This window comes from Colossoma macropomum, unplaced genomic scaffold, assembly GCF_904425465.1.
Source record: "Colossoma macropomum unplaced genomic scaffold, Colossoma_macropomum, whole genome shotgun sequence".
In the NCBI taxonomy this organism is placed as follows: Eukaryota; Metazoa; Chordata; class Actinopteri; order Characiformes; family Serrasalmidae; genus Colossoma; species Colossoma macropomum.
In genome coordinates, this window is record NW_023494790.1 from 35,879,039 (window position 1) to 35,902,079 (window position 23,041).

The 23,041-nt window shown below is 40.8% G+C and overlaps 1 protein-coding gene and 1 long non-coding RNA gene across 2 annotated transcripts in view; both read right to left on the reverse strand.

Moving 5' to 3' along the window:
- Positions 1-6,432, reverse strand: part of LOC118809689 — a 32,411-nt gene extending 25,979 nt beyond the window's left edge. The window contains exons 1-6 of the mRNA XM_036573213.1: positions 6,422-6,432; positions 5,991-6,008; positions 4,992-4,997; positions 4,520-4,537; positions 1,876-1,890; positions 1,392-1,409 (exon numbers count right to left, since the gene is read on the reverse strand). The gene's annotated coding sequence lies outside the window, so the exon portion shown is untranslated. The remainder of the gene's footprint in view (positions 1-1,391; positions 1,410-1,875; positions 1,891-4,519; positions 4,538-4,991; positions 4,998-5,990; positions 6,009-6,421) is intronic.
- A 2,220-nt stretch (positions 6,433-8,652) lies between these two features.
- Positions 8,653-13,867, reverse strand: LOC118808894. Its single transcript, XR_005007317.1, has 4 exons — positions 13,822-13,867; positions 10,821-10,880; positions 8,804-8,827; positions 8,653-8,680 (listed from the first exon to the last, which is right to left on the reverse strand). It is a non-coding gene; the product is annotated as an uncharacterized LOC118808894 (long non-coding RNA).
- Between the last annotated feature and the right edge of the window lie 9,174 nt (positions 13,868-23,041).

The following is a 23,041-nucleotide window of genomic DNA, read 5'->3' on the forward strand; positions in this document are numbered from 1 at the left end:
ATCTCCCTTTATAAGGAACCACAACATCACATGCTCTCTGTGAAGTATTGCCAGTTTGTCTGTGCACTAAACCTTCTATCTCCACGTTTCCTGGATTTATGGTTTTCTTGGACAGTCATCTTTACTCTTGGACTTTGCCTTTTGGACTCTCTTTGGTACTTTTGCTGGGTTTTGTGATCTATCTTGGGTTTTGACTATTGTGGGCTGTTTTCTCACTCTGCTTCTGGTTTTGTGGACTTTGATACTGTGTTTTTTGAGTAAATGGAAAAAAATGGATTCAAACATGTCTGGAGAGGCTTCATTACAGAACACTTCCCCACCCAGAATCCGGAAGGCCTGCTTGATCCCCAGGCTGCTGTTTTGGCCCAGGGACAACTACTGCACCTCAATACCACCCTCAGTGAAATGCTCCATGTGGTCCGTAGTCTTTAAGCCTTCCCCATCTACCTCTGGCACATCCCTCCTCTCTATTAGGCTGGCTCTTCCTGACAAATACAACAGGTCCCCTGGCCTGTGTAAGGGATTTTTCAATGCAGTGCTTGATTAATTTTTTTGTGCCCCTGCCGCTTTTCCCACAGATTCAACTAAGATGGCCTTTGTCATGTCCCTGCTCATGGGTAAAGCTCTCTCCTGGGCCACAGCTTTGTGGCAAGCCCAAGTACCCAATTCTTCCACATACTCAGACTTGCACATGTATATAGGGAGGTTGTTGATTACCCAGTTTACAGTAAAGATCCTGGAGAGCTTCTGCTACCTCTCAAACAAGGTTTCAAGACAGCAGCCGAGCATGCCTTGAACTTCTGTATGCTCACTGCAGAGACCGGATGGGATGAGAAATCATTAAAAACTGCCTACTGTTAAAGCCTCAATGAAGTTCTTCAGACAGAGCTTGTATGCAAGGATAGTGATAACATCTTTCCAATTTCATACAGTTGTCAATCACTTTGGATAATCTCATTCATTCCAGAGGCCGCCCTGCCTCTAGCTCCTCTCCTAGCCTTTCAATTGGTCATTCTACCTCCGAGCCTATGGAGATTGACCGGGTGCAACAATGCATGTGCAAAGGGCTTTTGCTTCTACTGTGGCCATCAAGGACACTTCAAAAGTGATCACCCCACTCTCCCTAAAAACCGCAGAAGGGTCAGTGAGACTTTATACTCTCCTATTGAAAGTTGCAAATTCACCCTACAAATAACACTAATTTGGGGCTCTTAACATCTCTCTCCCAGCGCTGATCGAGTCAGGAGCTGCCGGAAACTTTATTGTTTATTTAGTGGGTGGGTTTTAATAGACTCTGCTTTAAAACAGGAATATGTTTGATGCATATTCCCCTCGAGAGTGGCATTCGACAGTGTTACACTAAATGCATTAAACTATGTCTGTCAACTTACCTGGTTCAGCTGTCGTGGCTACCAAGTCCAATTTTAGAGAGACAGAGAAAGAAAGCGAGAGAGAGAGTAACAAAAAGAGACAGAACCATGTAAACATTACTGGCTCACTTCCACATCCTTACAAATATATATAACCCTTTTTGTTGCTCTATAGAACTACTTTCAAAAAGCTCATCAGTCTGAAGAACCACCCTTACGAAAAACCATTTAAGCATGCAGTTGCTTCGAGTGTTTATGGTTCTAAATAGAACCACTGTCTGTAATAAAGAACCTTTGAAGAACCGTCTTTTTTAAGAGTGTAGTCACCTCAAGAGTTTGCAACATGCATTGTTTTACACAGGAATCAAACTTGGAATACATTATTCATTAAGTGAGATTTGGGAGACTCTGCTTTAAAACAAGAATATGTCTGATGCAGATTCCTCTCGAGAGTGGAATTTGACAGTGGCACGCTGAATGCAGTAAACTATGTTTGTTAACTTACCTTCATCTGTTGTGACTACCAAGTCCAATTTCAGAGAGACAGACAGACAGAGAGAGAGAGAGAGAGAGAGAGAGAGTAACAAAAAGAGACAGAACAATGTAAACATTGCTGGCTCACTTCCATCTCCTTATAAATATATGCTTGATGTTTATACCCTTCAACACCTTTCAAAAATATACACATTATTATGAATATTTGAATATCTGATCATTATTTTCTTTTTTAAAATCAGTAGGTGGTGTGTCTTTTGGAACAAAAGCTTTATGGATTACATTTGTCAGGTGTAATATCTGCCCTCGACACTAGAGGTCAGCCTCACCTGAGTTTTGAACTGTTTCTAGTAACACCTTCCTTTCATTCACCTGCAGCTCATCCATCTCCCTTTATAAGGACCCACAACATCACATGCTCTCTGTCAAGTATTGCCAGTTTGTCTGTGCACTAAGCCTTGTATCTCCACGTTTCCTGGCCCAAGGACAACTATTGTGCTCTCACACTCAGCAACTACTGCACCTCAATACCACCCTCAATGAAATGCTCCATGTGGTCCGTAGACTTTAAGCCTTCCCCATCTACCTCTGGCACATCCCTCCTCTCTGTTAGGCTGGCCCTTCCTGACAAATACAACAGGTCCCCTGGCCTGTGTAAGGGATTTTTCAATGCATCATCATCATCATCATCATCATCTTTAACCGCTCAGTCCAGATAGGGTCGCGGTAGCAGTTGGGAGAGCAGAGAATCCCAGGTGACCCTGTCCCCCGCAACTTCCTCCAGCTCATTCCCGGGGACCCCAAGCCGCTCCCAGGCCAACTTGGAGATATAATCCCTCCAGCGGGTCCTAGGACGACCCCGGGGTCTTATTCCGGTAGGCCGTGCCTGGTACACCCCCACCGGGAGGCGTCCCGGGGGCATCCGGATCAGATGCCCGAACCACCTCAGCTGGCTCCTCTCAATGCGGAGGAGTAGCGGCTCTACTCCGAGCTCCTCCCGGATGGCCGAGCTCCTCACCCTATCAAATAGAGTGTAGCCCGCCACCCTGCGAAGAAAGCTCATTTCTGCCGCTTGTATTCGCAATCTCATTCTTTCGGTCATTACCCACAGCTCATGACCATAGGTGAGGGTCGGGATGTAGACCGATCGGTAAACAGAGAGCTTCGCCTTACGGCTCAGCTCCCTCTTCACCACTACAGTCCGGTACAGCGACCGCATTACTGCTGCCGCTTGTCCCAGCCTGCGGTCGATCTCACGATCCTTCTTCCCGTCACTCGTGAACAAGACCCCGAGATACTTAAACTCCTCCACCTGGGGCAAGTCCTTTCCCCCTATCTGGAGTGGGCATACCATCCTTTTCCGGGCTAAGACCATGGACTCAGACTTGGAGGTGCTGATCCGCATACCAACCGCTTCACACTCAGCTGCAAACCACTCCAGTGTGCGCTGGAGGCATCCATGTGATCCAGCCAAAAGAACAACATCATCTGCAAATAGCAGAGACGCCACCCTCCGGCCTCCACACATAATGCCCTCCTGACCCCGGCTACGCCTTGACACCCTGTCTATGAATATCACAAACAGGAGTGGAGACAGGGCACAACCCTGGCGGAGTCCAACGCTAACACTGAAAGAGTCCGACTTAATGCCGAGTATACGAACACAGCTCTCACTCCGGGCGTACAGAGATTGAATGGCCCGGAGTAGTAACCCCGGCACCCCATACTCCCGGAGGACCTCCCACAAGATATCTCGGGGAACACGGTCGTAAGCCTTCTCCAAATCCACAAAACACATGTAGACTGGGTTAGCAAACTCCCATGCCCCCTCAACAATCCGTGAGAGGGTGAAAAGCTGGTCCATTGTTCCACGGCCAGGACGGAATCCACATTGTTCCTCCTCAATCTGAGGTTCAACTATCGGCCGAAGTCTCCTTTCCAGCACCTTGGCATAGACTTTCCCAGGGAGGCTGAGCAGTGTGATACCCCGATAGTTGGCACACACCCTCCGGTCCCCTTTCTTGAAAATAGGGACCACCACCCCGGTCTGCCAGTCCAAGGGTACTGTTCCCGAGGTCCATGCACTATTGCAGAGGCGTGTCAGCCACGACAGCCCCACAATATCCAGAGCCTTAAGCATCTCCGGACGAATCTCATCCACCCCCGGTGCCTTGCCACTGAAGAGCTTGCCAACTTTTCAATGCAGTGCTTGATTAATTTTTTTGTGCCTCTGCTGCTTTTCCCACAGATTCAACTAAGATGGCTTTTTTCATGTCCCTGCTCATGGGTAAAGCTCTCTCCTGGGCCACAGCTTTGTGGCAAGCCCAAGTACTTTGCTTCTACTGTGGCCATCAAGGACACTTCAAAAGTGATCACCCCACTCTCCCTAAAAACCGCAGAAGGGTCAGTGAGACTTTATGCTCTCCTATTGAAAGTTGCAAATTCACCCTACAAATAACACTAATTTGGGGCTCTTAACATCTCTCTCCCAGCGCTGATCGAGTCAGGAGCTGCCGGAAACTTTATTGTTTATTTAGTGGGTGGGTTTTAATAGACTCTGCTTTAAAACAGGAATATGTTTGATGCATATTCCCCTCAAGAGTGGCATTCGACAGTGTTACACTAAATGCATTAAACTATGTCTGTCAACTTACCTGGTTCAGCTGTCGTGGCTACCAAGTCCAATTTTAGAGAGACAGAGAAAGAAAGCGAGAGAGAGAGTAACAAAAAGAGACAGAACCATGTAAACATTACTGGCTCACTTCCACATCCTTACAAATATATATAACCCTTTTGTTGCTCTATAGAAATACTTTCAAAAAGCTTCTCATCAGTCTGAAGAACCACCCTTACGAAAAACCATTTAAGCATGCAGTTGCTTCGAGTGTTTATGGTTCTAAATAGAACCATTGTCTTTAATAAAGAACCTTTGAAGAACCGTCTTTTTTAAGAGTGTAGTCACCTCAAGAGTTTGCAACATGCGAATCAAACTTGGAATACATTATTCATTAGGTGAGATCTGGGAGACTCTGCTTTAAAACAAGAATATGTCTGATGCAGATTCCTCTCGAGAGTGGAATTTGACAGTGGCACGCTGAATGCAGTAAACTATGTTTGTCAACTTACCTTCATCTGTTATGATTACCAAGTCCAATTTCAGAGAGACAGAGAGAGAGAGAGAGAAATATACACATTATTATGAATATTTGAATATCTGATTATTATTTTCTTTTCTTAAAATCAGTAGGTGGTGTGTCTTTTGGAACAAAAGCTTTATGGACTACATTTGTCAGGTGTAATATCTGCCCTCGACACTAGAGGTCAGCCTCACCTGAGTTTTGAACTGTTTCTAGTAACACCTTCCTTTCATTCACCTGCAGCTCATCCATCTCCCTTTATAAGGACCCACAACATCACATGCTCTCTGTCAAGTATTGCCAGTTTGTCTGTGCACTAAGCCTTGTATCTCCACGTTTCCTGGCCCAAGGACAACTATTGTGCTCTCACACTCAGCAACTACTGCACCTCAATACCACCCTCAATGAAATGCTCCATGTGGTCCGTAGACTTTAAGCCTTCCCCATCTACCTCTGGCACATCCCTCCTCTCTGTTAGGCTGGCCCTTCCTGACAAATACAACAGGTCCCCTGGCCTGTGTAAGGGATTTTTCAATGCAGTGCTTGATTAATTTTTTTGTGCCTCTGCTGCTTTTCCCACAGATTCAACTAAGATGGCCTTTGTCATGTCCCTGCTCATGGGTAAAGCTCTCTCCTGGGCCACAGCTTTGTGGCAAGCCCAAGTACTTTGCTTCTACTGTGGCCATCAAGGACACTTCAAAAGTGATCACCCCACTCTCCCTAAAAACCGCAGAAGGGTCAGTGAGACTTTATACTCTCCTATTGAAAGTTGCAAATTCACACTACAAATAACACTAATTTGGGGCTCTTAACATCTCTCTCCCAGCGCTGATCGAGTCAGGAGCTGCCGGAAACTTTATTGTTTATTTAGTGGGTGGGTTTTAATAGACTCTGCTTTAAAACAGGAATATGTTTGATGCATATTCCCCTCGAGAGTGGCATTCGACAGTGTCACACTAAATGCATTAAACTATGTCTGTCAACTTACCTGGTTCAGCTGTCGTGGCTACCAAGTCCAATTTTAGAGAGACAGAGAAAGAAAGCGAGAGAGTAACAAAAAGAGACAGAACCATGTAAACATTACTGGCTCACTTCCACATCCTTACAAATATATATAACCCTTTTGTTGCTCAGTCTGAAGAACCACCCTTACCATTTAAGCATGCAGTTGCTTCGAGTGTTTATGGTTCTAAATAGAACCATTGTCTGTAATAAAGAACCTTTGAAGAACCGTCTTTTTTAAGAGTGTAGTCACCTCAAGAGTTTGCAACATGCGAATCAAACTTGGAATACATTATTCATTAGGTGAGATTTGGGAGACTCTGCTTTAAAACAAGAATATGTCTGATGCAGATTCCTCTCGAGAGTGGAATTTGACAGTGGCACGCTGAATGCAGTAAACTATGTTTGTTAACTTACCTTCATCTGTTGTGACTACCAAGTCCAATTTCAGAGAGACAGACAGACAGAGAGAGAGAGAGAAATATACACATTATTATGAATATTGAATATTCATATTGTATTATTATGAATAACTGTTTCTAGTAACACCTTCCTTTCATTCACCTGCAGCACATCCATCTCCCTTTATAAGGACCCACAACGTCACATGCTCTCTGTGAAGTATTGCCAGTTTGTCTGCGCACTAAGCCTTGTTTCTCCACGTTTCCTGGATTTATGGTGTACTTGGACAGTCATCTTTACTCTTGGACTTTGCCTTTTGGATTCTCTTTGGTACTTTTGCTGGATCTATCTTGGTTTTCTGACTATTGTGGACTGTTTTCTGACTCTGCTTCTGGTTTTGTGGACTTTAATACTGTGTTTTTTGAGTAAACGGGACAACGGATTCAGACATGTCTGGAGAGAACACTTCCCCGCCCAGAATCCAGAAGGCCTGCTTGATCTCCAGGCAGCTGTTTTGGCCCAAGGGCAACTATTGGGCTCTCATACTCAGCAACTACTGCACCTCAATACCACCCTCAATGAAATGCTCCATGTGGTCCGTAGTCTTTAAGCCTTCCCCATCTACCTCTGGCTCATCCCTACTCTCTATTAGGCTGGCCCTTCCTGACAAGTCCTGACACATCCTTTTCCCACAGATTCAACTAAGATGGCCTTTGTCATGTCCCTGCTCACAGGTAAAGCTCTCTCCTCGGCCACAGCTATATGGTGAGTCCATGTACCCGATTCTTCCATGTACTCAGACTTTGAATGTGTATATAGAGAGGTTGTTGATCACCCAGGATTCAGATCCTGGAGAGCTTTTGCTGTTTCTTAAACAAGGTAACAAGACAGCAGCTGAGCATGCCTTGAACTTTTGTATGCTTGCTGCAGAGGCTGGATGGGAGGATAATTCATTGAAAACTGTCTACTGTTAAAGCCTTAATGAAGTTCTGTAGATCTTCAGAGCTGGCATGTAAGGATAGTGATATCATCTTTCTGATTCACACAGTTATCCATTACTTTAGATAATCTTATTAGTTCACTGCAATAGAACGGCAATAATGCATGCACAAAGGGCTTTGCTTCTACTGTGGCCATTATAAAAACCCCAAAAGGGTCAGTGAGACTTTATACTCTCCTACTGAAAGTTGCAAATTCACACTACCAATAACACTAATTTGGGGCTCTTAACATCTCTCTCCAGCGCTGATCGAGTCAGGAGCTGCTGGAAACTTTATTGTTTATTCAGTGGGTGGGTTTTAATAGGGGAATTACTAAACCATGCTGGACACTGGCCATCTGGGACTGGAATACAATACCTCTGAACACTCTTAAAAAGATGAAGGGTTCTTTAGTAAAGACAGTGGTTCTATATAAAACCATGAACACTAAAAGAACCATATGCATGCGTGAATGGTTCTTTGCATGATTCTATGTAGAACCATATAACTTCTACATAGAACCTTTCTGAACAGAGTTCTATATAGCAACAAAAAGGATTCTTATATATTTACAAGCTTCGTAATAATATCAGAAAAGTGCTCTATAGAACTTTTTCAAAAAGCTTCTATATAGAACCATGTACAGCTTCATCAGTCTGAAGAACAACCATACGAAGAACCATTTGAGTATGCAATTGGTTTGAGTGTTTATGGTTCTAAATGCAACCACTGTCTTTACTAAAGAGTTAAAGAGCCTCAAGAGTTTGCAACATGCATTGTTTTGCACAGGACTCAAACAGATATGGGAGATTTGGGAGACTTTGCTTTAAAAAGAGAATATGTCTGATACAGATTCCTCTCGAGAGTGGAATTTGACAGTGGCACTCTAAATGCAGTAAATTATGACTGTCAACTTACCTTGTTCAACTGTCGTGGCTACCAAGTCCAATTTTAGAGAGAGAGAGAGAGAGAGAGAGAGAGAGTAACAAAAAGAGACAGACCAATGTAAACATTGCTGGCTCACTTCCAACTCCTTATAAATATATTCTTGACATTTATACCCTTCAAAACCTTTCAAAATATATATATATATATATATATATATATATATATATAAATATATATTCAGTATTTTAATATCTGATCATCTTCACGAGGCCCAATAAGCATTCATTTTTGCACGCTTTCACTTTACTTATTGTTATTGATACTGTTATTCAACCTTTTCTTTAAATAAACATATGCATCAAGAAAATTTCAGCCAACTTGCCTTCCGGGTCCGTTGTCATTGGCACTAATTTTAGGGGGAGAGAGAGAGAGAGGTTATGTTTGTAAATGAAGAGCACAGGAACTATGCAATATGATAATTTCTTTAACCTCTTTAACTCTGTAAACGGGAAAATATCTCTCAACTTACTTCCATATGTCTTTGCCACTCCGCCTAATTTTAGAGAGAGAAACAGAAAGAAACAAAGAGTCAGAATGAATGAACCATGAATCACTCACTCACCTCCACGTCCTTATATATACATGTGATCATGTATATTTAGAACCTTGAACACCCATCAAACTTTAGATTTTCTTATGAATACATGGTTATCTGAACATCATTTTAATAAAAGGTGTTAGCTACAGTGCCCTCCACAAATACTGGCACCCCTGGAAAGCATGAATGAACAGGCCGGAAAAACATTCTTTATTGCTTGTTCTTTTGATCTTTCATTAAAAACAGTAACAAAAATCTTATCTTTATTTGAAGTACAATGATTAAGACAAAAACCTCAGTCTTATCATGAAATAAATATTTTCTTCAGTTCTATATATCGTTGCTGTCTAATGAAAATTATGTATCTCCATTTTTTACGAGTTTTACTTTTTTGCATCATTTGAGCTCAGTAGTTGTCCTTTACAATGTGTGAAAATTTCATGATGATTGGACCAATAGAAATGCTCCAAAATTGCTTAGAATAAAATCCCTTTCCATTAACTTGCACTGAAAGGTAAGAGTGTTTTTGCCCTCTCCTGTGAAGGAGATATTTGTTTTTCTTTGGACAGCGACGATATGCAGGTGTTGGCACCCCTAGAAATTCATGAGTGAAATCTTGAATATTCCTGTTCATATTATATGTTTTAAGGTTAACCTGAGTAATAATGAACACTTAAATAGACCACTGAAGCTGCGTGTCATTCTGTACTAAGTAAATAATATACTAAAGTACATTATTTTATACTTCGGCTGTCACTTTGTGTGATACACAAATCATATAATGAACATGATGAAAATTATTAAATATAAAATGATAATAAAATGATAATATATAAATGCCTATATTATCAATAAATTCATGTTCATTTGTTTCAGGATGTTTTCGTTCAAGTTTTCACAGCACATTTACACACTTTTGGCCAGCAGATGTCGCCAGTGTTCTATGTTTGAAGAACAGTGACTCATTCCTCAAAGTGACTGGTTCAGTTGTATTAAGCTTGGCCACTTTGGATAAGAGGCTTCAGTAGCACTGCCAAACAAGGGGACTAAAGGATTATCACTAAAATACTAAAATCAACCCTCTACCCAACAGCAAAGGCCCTGTGGGAAAGAGACTTCAGCATAAATGTGTTTATTATCATTTGAGATCCACTGAATCGCATATAATATTTACATTCACACATCACTTTTTTAGTTACAAAGGCCTCTCTCGTAGCTCCACCTTGCTAGTGGACAGTTGGAGATTGAAGCCCATCTGTTGGTGCACAGTTTGCCATCTTCTATTCCTTCATGAGTGGTCAGTTTGGATGGTGGACCACTCTCAAACTAGCGTTGACGCTGACGTGTAGAAAACTAGGGGTGTAACGATTCATGGAATTCAAAATTCGGTTCTATACGATACAGTGGTGTCTGTAGCAAAAATATAGAGTGCCTGGAAATATCATTTTTTCAGTTTATTAGAGCATTCAACATTATAAAAGTACAATATTTTGTAATAACCTGCTAGCCATGAGCTTGGGGCTAACATACACTGGCAAGGGGTGTGCCTCTTCCCTGCTCTCGAGGTTGAGGTGTGGAGGAAGTGATATTTTCAGTCTGTTGAATGTAACGTTCGATGCCTGTGCGCACGACTTGAGAGGCTCATACTGAAAAGTACATTACGTATATCCAGACAACTGTGGCCCTGTGGTCGGAAACTGACCTATGATGAGTGGCGAGGGGCTGATAAGCTGTGCAGCGACAGATGGACTACAGTCTGTAACTATAAACCTATATAGTGGACCTATAAGGAAGCCTGAGCTTGTGTAGTGAACAGTGAGTGGAAGTACAAGGTAGGTGGACAGAAACATGTACTAGATCATCTAATGATATTACATACAATAAAAACCAAGATCTAGTAGCAACCTTTGACCTCACTTCAGGCGTAATGTTCAGTGCATGGACTTACTCATAAAGAGCAGGACGGCCAAACACAGTGGAAGCAGATACCCCATCCTGAGAAGAAGATCTGAAAAATTATAAAACAAAATGCTTTTTTTTCACAATATCACAGAAGAATCAGTGCATGCATACAAACTACCGTGCATGAGCTGCTGATAGTGATGATGAGCTGATCAGCTGTTTGTGCTCAGAGGATCTGCAATTTTTAACACTGGCTTTTAGTTATAAACCATTTTGAAATGGACACCAAACGTGTTTACAGATCAGCCAAAACATTAAACTACCTCCTTGTTTCCACACTTTATCAGCTCCACTTATGACATAGGAGCACTTTGCACTTCACCAGCTACAGACTGTAGTCCATCTCTTTCTCTGCTCACTTTGTTACCCTGTTCTTCAATGGTGACAAAGTATGCAGAGAAACAGATGGACTACAGTCTGTAATTGTAGAACTACAAAGTGAAACTATATGGTCAGTGGAGCTGATAAAGTGGACGATGCTTTACATGCATTTGTAACAGTTTGAACAGGGCAAGAAATAAATTGTGTTTCATGTTATTATTTATTTTTTTTATTTCAGGATTTCTTTTCAAATCTATTTCGCATTCCACAGCTTTCTGCCCCTCCAGGGGAAAAAAAAACCTTAAGGTGAGATTAACATCTAAATAGGAGTGAGGAATGTCACGGAAAGTGTCAACGTCTCACTTTTTTCAAAAGATACTCGATTCCCCAGTCCAGTCATAATTCAGGCATAATGAAAATACTTGGTAATAAAAAAAGAAGATTTAATTGGATTTTGACTTAGGAAGTAGGAGTGAATCAGATTCCTCTCTTATTTATGAAGAGCTTACAGACAAGATCAGATGCTAGATCAATACTCCTACTCTGAGAATTTTATACATGCCCAGGACATTTGTCTGACCATGAAGGTTTGGTGCTGGACCATTTTGTAGTTACTGGTAGTTATTTGCAGTGGTTATTTATTTAATTACCCTGTTAAAATTGGATTTAAGGTTAAATTCCCCTTTAAGGTTATATCTAATGGGTATCCTAATTAATATAACATTCAACAAAGGTTTTGTGGTCGCAATTCCTTGTGAGTTTGGGTTCAGATCTATCTATCTTTCTGTCTATCTGTCTGTCTATCAGGGGGACAGTGCCCATCACTCAGTATAAAGGTGTCAGTGTAAATGTTGAGATCTCAAGCCCAAAACATTACATTATGTTACTTGTTTAAGTTCAGTCTTGAAGGTAGAACTTCATTAGTCACCAAAATGATGCTTGCACGATCCATGCAATAATACAGATTTGCAAATAATGGCAGGTAAACTTTTATTAGATACATTTTTTATCAATATATCTTAAAACTGTAATTTCTATTGTTTACTCTTAGAATAAGCTGCCCTGTTCTGCTATACACCTACATATCATCGTCAGAACAGGTTTTTAGGAAAAGGTAAAAACTCTCTTGACTTATAATTGAAGTTAATGTAAACAGATTTTTCCCAAGTAATTTTGGAGCATTTATATTTGTCCAATCATTGTGACTCTTTTATGCACTGGAAATGCCAAGTTTTGTCCAGGCAGCAGCAATATAATATCCCATCCGAATAAGTCTGTCACTTTATTGACGAGGTTTGTCACTACTATCTATGTTTAATACTGTTTATTAGTCATTACTCAATGTACTGTATTGCTGCTGTGTTATATTGTTGATGTCAGTAGGAACTACGTGCAAGTAGGAATTTTGTTGCACTCGGTGCGCATGACATTAAGGAGCTTCGACTTGACAGAATCATTTCAGTTCATCACTGCTGATTTATACGTTTGTATTGAGCTATTATGTATGTTAGGGGTGGGCGATTGTGGCCCTGGAGGGCACAGTTTGCTCATTTTCCTGCTTTAACACACCAGCTAAACCTTGTAATTACCTCATGAATCAGGTATGTTCAATGCAAATTGTTCTGCACTTGCCAAGATTTAAAATCATACTGTAGATCTGGATATATGAGATCAATAATCTTGTTTTAGAAGTTATTTATTAGTCTGTCTCTTTGTCTTTTATTCCTCGGTTAGTCAGGAAATCTAGTATTCAGTCTTCTTGCTCTGCCATTTTTTTCAGTGTGCTAAAATTAAGAATGCAAAAAAAGAATTATTCTTAGATGCATCGCGATGCAGACGTGGACGATTCTGAATCGATTCACAAATGTCAAAAATCGATTTTCTAAATATTTAATTTATAACAGTCTGCGCCCAGACAGTCTCTGGCAGCACATAACAAAAACACAACTGGATGATCGAGAAGTCCGACCGGCACCCTCTGCACTTAGTCAGGAAATCTAGTATTCAGTCTTCTTGCTCGGCCATTTTTTTCAGTGTGCTAAATTTAAGAATGCAAAAAAAATTCATCAAGAATTATTTGGTAATGTTCAGTGTTATTTCATATATTACTGTGCTGTAGCAAGTCTGATCTCAAGTACTTTGATCTAAAATACAGCATTTTCTACTTTTTTCAGACCTTTGAATTCTTATCAGAGCTACTAATTTCTGGACTGCAACGTTTAAGATTTCTTGTAAAGTACAATTATTTTGCATGGACAGCAAATCATTTTCTCCTCAAATTTAGTGTTTTTTTTTTTAGCTTAAGTTTTTTGCTGTGGTAAATCAGGGAAATTGCCAAAAGGTGCTGAACACTGGACCCCCAAGGCTGCAGTTGCCCACCCTTGATGTGTAGGGTTACTCTATTCCACCCTAACTTAAGGCAACAAAAAAAGAGATAGAGACTACTAAACTAAGGTCGGGTGCCTTCTTCAGTTACTCCTTTAGTCTAATTTATTGCTTGTTTGCTCTATGTATGTATAATTTCCATTTTACTGTAAATGTTTTGTGCCATTTATTTATTTTAAATGTACAGGAATAACAGAGCCTATAACTCTGGCACCTGATATGATAATGACAGAATGATGGAATCTGAGATGCAAATCAAATAGTAATAAGCAATATCTTACCAGGTTGTAGGCAACTAGCGCAGTGTCTGGAGCCGCTCTGTGCTCGCCACCTGATGGGAAGAATTTATATATGCTAAGACAGAAATAGCTGAAATATGCAGCCATCAATCAAGATGAACCTGCTTTACCAGGTAAAATACACGCTCTTAAAATACATTCTCACTCCATACCTTCTGATTCGGCACAAGCTATATGACATCACTTAGGTAGGTATGACTTATTTCATTCTCATTAAGCATTCTAGGACTGGTCAAGCCAGAAGAGGCACATCAACACAATATGTCAATATGTAGAGTTTCATGCAAACAGTATTCAGTATAGTTTTAATTTGGATGTTATAGACCTTTTTAAAAAAGTACAGAATTCTTTTACTGACATATAAAGCTCTAAAGAGACTCATCCCTCAGTACCTGAGAGAACTTATCTCTTCTTATGAACCGTCACGCCTCCTTAGTTCACAAGGTGCTGGATCACTATTAGTACCCAGAATTAATAAAGTTACATCGGGGAGGAGAGCCTTCTCATACAAAGCCCCCCAGCTTTGGAATAACCTTCCAGTCAGTGTTCAGGACTCAGACACAGCCTGAGTCTAGGCTAAAAACCAGCTTGTTTAGTCGAGAATTTGGTAATTACTTTTTCCTGTTATTTAAAAGGTGCAGATCTGGGGTTCATGGACGTAGACTATTATGGAGAACTGACAATGTCAGTGCTGTCAACATTTTTAGTTATGCTCTAATAGCTCAGCCTGTTCGAGTCACTGCTGCACTCTGTTAACACTGTAAACTGTAATCAGTCACTCTTTACAGAACTGACTCTCTGTGTGTTTTCTTTGCCGAACTCAACAACTGCCCATCCTGTGCGTCTGATTCTGATTATCATCTCATAGCTTCTCTTATCACTGTTATGCTGATGACACTCAACTAATGCTTTCTTTCTCACCCTCTGACACACAGGTTTCCAGTCGGATCTCGGCATGTCTGTCTGACATCTCTTCATGGATGGCAGCTCACCACCTAAAGCTCAATCCTAGCAAGACTGAGCTACTATTCATCCCTGCAACTACAGGTCCTCATCATGATCTTGCCATCTCATTCGAGAACTCTCTGATTGTCCCGTCTGTAGAGGCAAGAAGTCTTGGTGTGATTCTGGATGGCCAGTTGTCGTTCTCGATTCACATTGCGACTCTAACTCGGTCATGCAGATTTCTCCTGTTCAACATCCGGAGGATCTGACCCTTTCTCTCGAGAGAGAGAGGCCACCCAGGTGCTAGTGCAGTCTCTTGTCATCTCAAGGCTTGACTACTGCAACTCGCTCTTGGCTAGTCTTCCAACGCAGGCCATCAGGCCTCTGCAACTCATCCAGAATGCAGCAAGACTCATCTTCAATCTCCCAAAGTTCAGCCACGTCACCCCACTGCTGCGCTCCCTTCACTGGCTTCCTGTGGCTGCATGCATCAGATTTAAAACCCTTATGCTTGCCTACAAAGCCAAAAATGGACCAGCCCCTCCCTACTTGATGGCAATGGTCAAATCTCGAACTGTACCACGAGCCCTTCAAGCTTCGAGTACAGCTCGGCTTGACCCACCATCCTTCAAGGCGCGCGGAAGGCAAGCATCAAGACTGTTCTCTGTGCTGGCACCCAAGTGGTGGAACGAACTCCCACTGGCTGTCCGTACAGCAGAGTCTCTCGCTGTCTTCAAACGCAGACTGAAGACTCACCTGTTTATTCAGCACTTAAATGAGCACTAAATTAAGTATTGATTTGGAATGTATTGTACAGCACTTATGTATTGTATTGTATTGTATTGTATTGTATTGCACTGTTCTGTGTTTAACTCTGTCCCTTTTTCACTAGGTGTCAATGACTTTCTGATTCTAGCAGTATCTGAGCTCAGGACTGGCTTTCTCTCTAACCTATTGGTAGCTGTTGCTTCATCTGCCTTGATTGGGTGCCCACTGCTCGCCAGCCTTCTGGACCAGTCTGACCATCATGGAGCTTCCTGCTGAGCAACATTATATAGACCTCACCTGCACAATTCGCAGGAGAGAAGAAGGAATAAGGAAGCTTTAATGTTCTAAATAAAACCTTTATTTGTCTTATCCGACGGCTATGATTTCTGATTCTGAAATGAAAATTGCAAATGGCAATCAAGGACAATCCTTCCGCAAATGTCTTCATCACAATAGCAAGAGTCACATGACAAACCTGAAATATGCAGTCAACAAACATGTACAACCTGCTTTGTTGTGAAAAACTACTTTCGTTCCTGATAATGACCATGTAATGTTTTCCCCAACCTGCTTAAGACCAAATGTCTTACATCCATTCATGAGGTGATGAGAACAATGGATTGTTTTTAGGCCTAAAATAGAAAATGTACAAGCTTTTAAAAAAGGTTGGGAGGGATATGATTCAATCAGTTCCTGTAAGGATTTTCCACACCAATGTTGTCTAAATTACAAATGATATTAATGCATATTTCTGGTACGATACTTCCTTGAAGTTGTTATTTTTCACCATTATATTCTGGGTCTGTACAAATTTTATTGTTTATATTGTGGAAGGAACATGCTATATAGTGTATAGAGTATTTCTGTTGTGTGTGTATATATATATATATATATATATATATATATATATATATATATATATATATATATATTTATATATAAGTGTGTGTGTGTTTTTCCCCTAAGGTAAATTCTTGTCTGATTTCTCATCTAAAGTTTTTCTGAATTGTCAGTCTGCCAGCTATGTACTTGACTGACAATTTATCAAATCATCACCACACCCACAGCAACGCTGCAGGGCCAGTAAAAACAAGCACCATGCACCCTTTGTTTGGATAATTGTTTCACTTTAAAGTTTGTTTAACAGTGTTTCCACCTGATCTTATATTATTATTAAGTGGCCCTTATTAGTCCCACAACGAGGAAATTTCACCTCTACCTTTGACCCATCCGTGCAGTGAAACACCACATACACACTGCTGAAGACAAACACTAGGGGGCAGCAAGCACACTTGCCCGGAGCGGTGGGCAGCCCTATCTGCGGTGCCCAGGGAGCAGTTGGGGGTTACGTGCCTTGCTCAAGGGCACGTACTGATGGCTCAGGGGATCAAACCGGCGACCTTCTGGTCACAGGGCTAGTTCCCTAACCCCCAGCCCATGACTGCCCCCCCTTTAAATATCCTTTAAACGTATGTTTCTGAGACCTTATGCACCACATAACAAAATAATAAAGGGGCTATTTAATAGAAAACTTACAAGGGACAAGTCGCACTGTCAAATAGCCGTAATCAATTAATTGTCCAGCCTTCTAAATAAACATTCAGAACAAGAATCATTACATTCTACGCTATACATCAAAAGATATCAAGGTTTTTTTGTATTTGAGATCCTTTATTCCAATGTCAACTGCCTGTTTTGTGGCCTTTCAGTTTCTGATCTTTAGTACAAATCAAAACGAGAAGGGGAGAGTGGGGCACAACCTAATGCATTTTCGTTCTTAATAATAATTTTAAAAATATTTAAGTTGGAATAATCATTATTTTATTCAAGCATCATATACATCTCTGCTTGAACCTTTTGTTCTAGCACCTACCGTTCATGTACAATTCCACCCAAAATGACAGAAAGTGCAGTGTTACAGTTTAGCCCATGGATGGGTTCACTGTAACACATATATATATATATATATATATATATTCCCACCAAACTGCATTATATATTATATATCAGTAAGACAGACAGACAGCTCAATTGATAGATACACACACACATCAAATTATATATGAACACTGACATGAGTCTGTGTGTCAAACATTGACAGATTTATTTTTGTCCAGTGAAGGAAAATAAAAACATCACACATCAGTAAAATATGGAACATTGTTTCTGAATAACTACAGCTTTACCAGCTGTTACTGTCAATTTCATTAATATACTTAAAACCAAAATACTGACATCTGAAAGATACTAATAAAGTAGAAGAAAATCCCTGTTTTCAGATGTTTTCTCTTTTTCCATCTTAAAATCTGTGTAAACATATGGAACAAAAAGACAATGTTCACTTTATTAGGCTTTGTTTACTAAAGGTGGCTTAGTTACCAAAACGGTGCTGCGTTGTAGGAAATAAGATGGTGATTAAAGTGATATAAGGTTGGATTTTGTCATTCACACAAATGACTTACATGCCCTGAAAACACTATTTGGCACAGATCTCTTTAAAACGCTGACCAATCACTCTGAATTTTGGTGGGAGGCCGCGGCTAGGGAATGTAAAAAGTTTTAGATTGTTCCCGCACCCCCTTAGATGACATTTTAGAAAACAACTATTGGCAGAAAACCACACTGCAGACCAGGACATGCATAACAAGATACGACATTATGTCGTCACATTAAGAACAAAAATGTTGAGTGTATCTTTATGATTGCGTGCAAGCACATTACATTAGTTGTTGCTCTTTTCCTGAGAACAGCAAGTGCATTTCAAAAGCCCATTTTAAAGTGATTGTTCACTGGTTGAAAACATGCACTAATAAAACATGCTAATGCATGGTTGCCTCCTGTCAAAGGTTCATGGCCTGTATGGTCTAGCCTCAAGTAGCATGGAATAAATATACCTGTTTCACTCTCTACCAGTTGCACAATGAAGCAATGAGGTGTGACAAGAACAATTTATCTTTTCATATCATCACTATTTATTCACTAAGCCTATAATGAGCAACTATGTAGGTAGGAGTTAAGTCAGTATGCAGAGCTACTGAACAGAAAGGAATCACTGGAATGGCATACATGGCATATGCGTGAGAGGTTGGTTCTGCCTTTCTAGGAAACTACAAAGGATTCCTGAAACGATTGCCAGTGTTGAAATTTTCGCAGGTATTATTGTCATCAGCAAACACCTTCATGCAATCGAAGTACATTCTTTTATTGTGATCTCACTGTTTTCTCCATCTTATGCGCCTTATTAATTTTGTATAATGTGTGTGTTTTCCCCATATGATCAATAGCCACTTTATGAGCTATATACTCTATAGACTGCCATACATTTATAGACAGTAGTAGTCTGTGCATTTCTGGCAACACTATTGCAGAAGGTGCAGCGTAAAAGGTGACTCAATACAGGCACATTCGTATTCATAATCCATTTGAAATTAACATTAAAATTCAACTTTGAGGGAACATGCCTTTAAAAGAGATTTTTAATCTTAATTAATATTATAGTATCCTGCTACTGGCTCACGTTGCCGTTGGTGCCTAGGAGGCATGGCCATGCAAGGAGGCTCTTGGGAGGCGCTGTGTTTGCGGTAGGAGAGACGTTTATTGCAAATAAGTTGTTGTTGTTGGCTTAAAGATGTGTTGCTTGTGCTATTCAGTTTGGATTACGCAGTGTATGGTCTGCTGTCTCGGTCGTTTTAGCAGCGCTGAGCAGCGGTTCTCCCTTACTGCCTGTTCAATAAAAGAGCATTCGCCTTTGAAGCGCAAATATTACCCACATCTTTTTCTTCGCTGACACCTCAATACATAATGGCTGAAAAATAAATTTAAAAAAGACTGTAATCACAATCTTTTCCAACACCCGCTGAAGAAACACAGTGTACATTTGGTTTTGAGCAGTGCCTGGCCAATTTATCTTCAGCTCGTCTGACTAGCGCTTTAAGCTTTTCCTCTGTTTCGTGGGATTTTGTGATTCGCATCAAGAAAAGTTGGTGACCTCTAATGTGAATGGTTGAGCTGGCGGTAGGAATGATCTCTTGTTGTGGACTGGCTACATGGATGTTCATAATGTTAAGAATGTTTCCACACCCAGAACAAGCAACCCAACCATGGAATTTGGAAACAGGTTTCCAGCAATGCCGACAAATAAAGACAGACTATTATGTTGCAGACTGTTATGGTCTGAACAGCAGTGAACTCAGTAATCAGGTAAAGTAACAGTGAACACTTACACTAATAACTACTTTAATTCGAAAAAGTTCTCAAAAAAGGAAAAAGTGGAAAAAAGACTTCAGACGCTCTTGTGGAAAGAGGGAAAAGGCTTTTTGCTTTAATGAGCATCGAATGTCAAGTGGTCTCCGGAGATCCCGACTGCAAAATACAGTTTTTGAAGAGAGCGTTTTTATACCCTTTATCTGGGGTGCTATAATGTCACCCCACCCTTCTTATCAACTTTTGTGGTGTTCCATTTAGTCACCATTAGATACAAAACCCCTTCATTACTTAGCCCCCCTTTATTTCCAAATGTAAACAACACTACTTTTTAAAAAGCTGGTTTCATCCAGTTCGCACCAGTCCATCCCATCCTACAAGGTCATTCTTATTTGATATCATGTGAGTTCACAAAGTTCACTCAGACACCTGCATGTAGGTTCCGGGAGTTCACTAAGCTAGAATGCACGCAGTCTATGGCCTATTGCTTTTCCTATGTTCCCCCTTGCTAAGAGAAATTAATATTCTCTTTTAGCCAATGCCTAATCTGATTATTGATTACATGCCTAATCTATTTGACTATTGATTAAGTGTGTATTTATTCAAATTTTCCCATCAAAGGCAAAACAAGTTTTAGAAGTTTTAGCCCCCAGTAAGCCCACCATAATAAACTATTACTCATCTCTCTTTTAACATAGTCAAGCACATTTTATGTGTGAAATTAAAAAAGTCAAGACCATGCTTAAGGAGTCCCTTGTATCCTTTAAGGCCAACGTATCCTCTCAATAAGCCCAGTCAGTGTTTTATTTCAGAACAGTTCAATTCATTTTATGAACTGATATACACTGATCAGGCATAAGATTATGACCACCTCCTTGTTTCTACGCTCATTGTCCATTTTATCAGCTCCACTTACTATATAGGTGCACTTTGTAGTTCTACAGTTACAGACTGTAGTCCATCTGTTTCTCTGCATACTTTGTTAGCCCCCTTTTACCCTGTTCTCCAGTGGTCAGGGCCCCCATGGACCCTCACAGAGCAGGTACTATTTGGGTGGTGGGTCATTCTCAGCACTGCAGTAACACTGACGTGGTGGTGGTGTGTTAGTGTGTGTTGCATTGGTACGAGGGGATCAGACATAGCAGTGCTATTAGCATTCTAATGTATTGAACGTATTGGTGTTCATTTGTCGTGCTGAAGAGCATAATAGAGCAAACATTGTGTGATGGGATCATTAACCCCTTAAATGGCCTGGGCCCAAAGTTTTATCACATACTTCTATAATTTAAGAATAGCTCAGCCAGTTTGCATTGAAGTCCCTGTAATTACTGAGTAATGAGATTTAGTATGTAATAAGCCTGCCACTTTAATTCCAAAGTGTACAAAGACATGCTGGATGTAAACCTGCAGAAGAAAGCGCTCAAATGGCGAAGCAGATCTTTCAGCACGGGAACAATCTTCAGACGAACAGGATTAAATTCTGCATTCCTCTACTGACATATAAAGCGCTAAAGAGCCTCACCCCTCAGTACCTGAGAGAACTTATCTCTTATTATGAACCATCAGGCCTACTTAGATCGCAAGCTGCTGACTCACTATTAGTACCTAGAATTAATAGAGTTACTTCAGGGCGTAGAGTGTTCTCATACAAAGCTCCCCAGCTTTGGAACAACCTTCCAGTCAGTGTTCAGTACTCAGTCTTTAAGTCTAGGCTAAAATCCTATTTGTGTAGTTGAGCCTTTGGTAATTAGTTTTTCCTGTTAGATTAAAGGTGCAGATCTGGGGTTCATGGACGTAGAATATTATGGAGAACTGACAACATCAGTGCTGTCAGCATGCTGCTCTCACGCACTCACTCACTCAGGTTTGTTGACAGTGGAGCAGAGGGGCACTGACATCTCAGGGAGCCTCATGTCTGTTACCTTCCTTGCCGAGCTGAACAACTGCCCATCCTGTGCGTCTGATGCTGTTGCTTCATCTGCTTCAGATGCCCCTGGTTGCCCACCTTCTGGACCAGTTTGACCACCATGGAGCTTCCTGCTGTCCAGTGCTAGGCAGAAAGCCTCTCCTGCATGCCACGGTCGATACTGATGCCTGACTGAAACAATTTAATTGTAGACATTGTGTCGCCTGCCTCATAATACTCAGAGCTCTTCTCATACTCAGACTAATGTATCATCATGACAGGCTTCCAACTGTAGTCACTGACTTTCATGGTTTTAACTGTGATTCGCCCCTAACAGCAGTCACTGGTTTTCACTGGTAACGGTGAGATTCTCACAGATCTGTTTCTCACTGTTACTCTGAAAGGCCTCTAACAGTAGTCATCTTTCTTATCATTGGTTACTTCTGTCCAATGAGCGGCTGGTTTCTTCTTTTCCTTTTCTCTATTTTCAATATTGTATATTAATTGTAAAATCTTATCTTCTGTTCATTTTGCTCTTTGTTTTTGTCTTGTTTTCTGGTGTCGACCAGAGTAGGATGGGTTCCCTTTTGATTCTTACTACCTGTCGAGGTTTCTTCCTCATGTTTTTAGGGAGATTTTTTCACCACTGATTTTATCACCCATGGTGACGCTCATGAGGGCACGGACCCGGATTTTCTGTGAAGCTGCTTTGTGACAATGCCTGCTGTAAAATAAATAAATAAACTTTGGCTTAAAGGCTTTGATTCCTCCATTTCTCACTTTTTTATCTCAGGATCTCTTCCTCGTGTCCTCAGGGGATGAAAGGATATAAAGAAAAGGAAAGGATAATGGACAACTAAAGATATAAGCTCCTCCCCTACACTGTCAGAAAAAAAGGTACAGAACTGTCTCTGGGGCAGTGCCCCTCTTGTCACTGGGGTGGAACCCTCAAGGGTCCATCTCAGTACCTTCAGTCAGGGAACATAACTGAACCATAATCCACTGAAATGATATGTTCTAAGCTGTACTGACTCCCGTCTCGTCTCCAGGCTTTTATTTATACTGTTCTGTTTTAAAACATTCGGTTATGAAAAGGTACAAATATGAACTTTTCACCTGGAAAAACTTATTTAAGGTTCACAATCGGGCCTTAAAACCACTGTTGTACCTTTGAGGGAACATTTACAGTGTTTGTACCTTGATGAATGAAAAATGTACCTGCAAAAGAACCTTTATTTCTAACAGTGTACTTTTTAGAAACAGGGAGGGGTGAGCAAAATATTTTTTAGATAATATATATATTTTGCTTCTTTTTAAAGTTCAAACATGGTGCTAATAAGCTTCACTTATTCATATATAAAAGAAGACATTTTACATGTG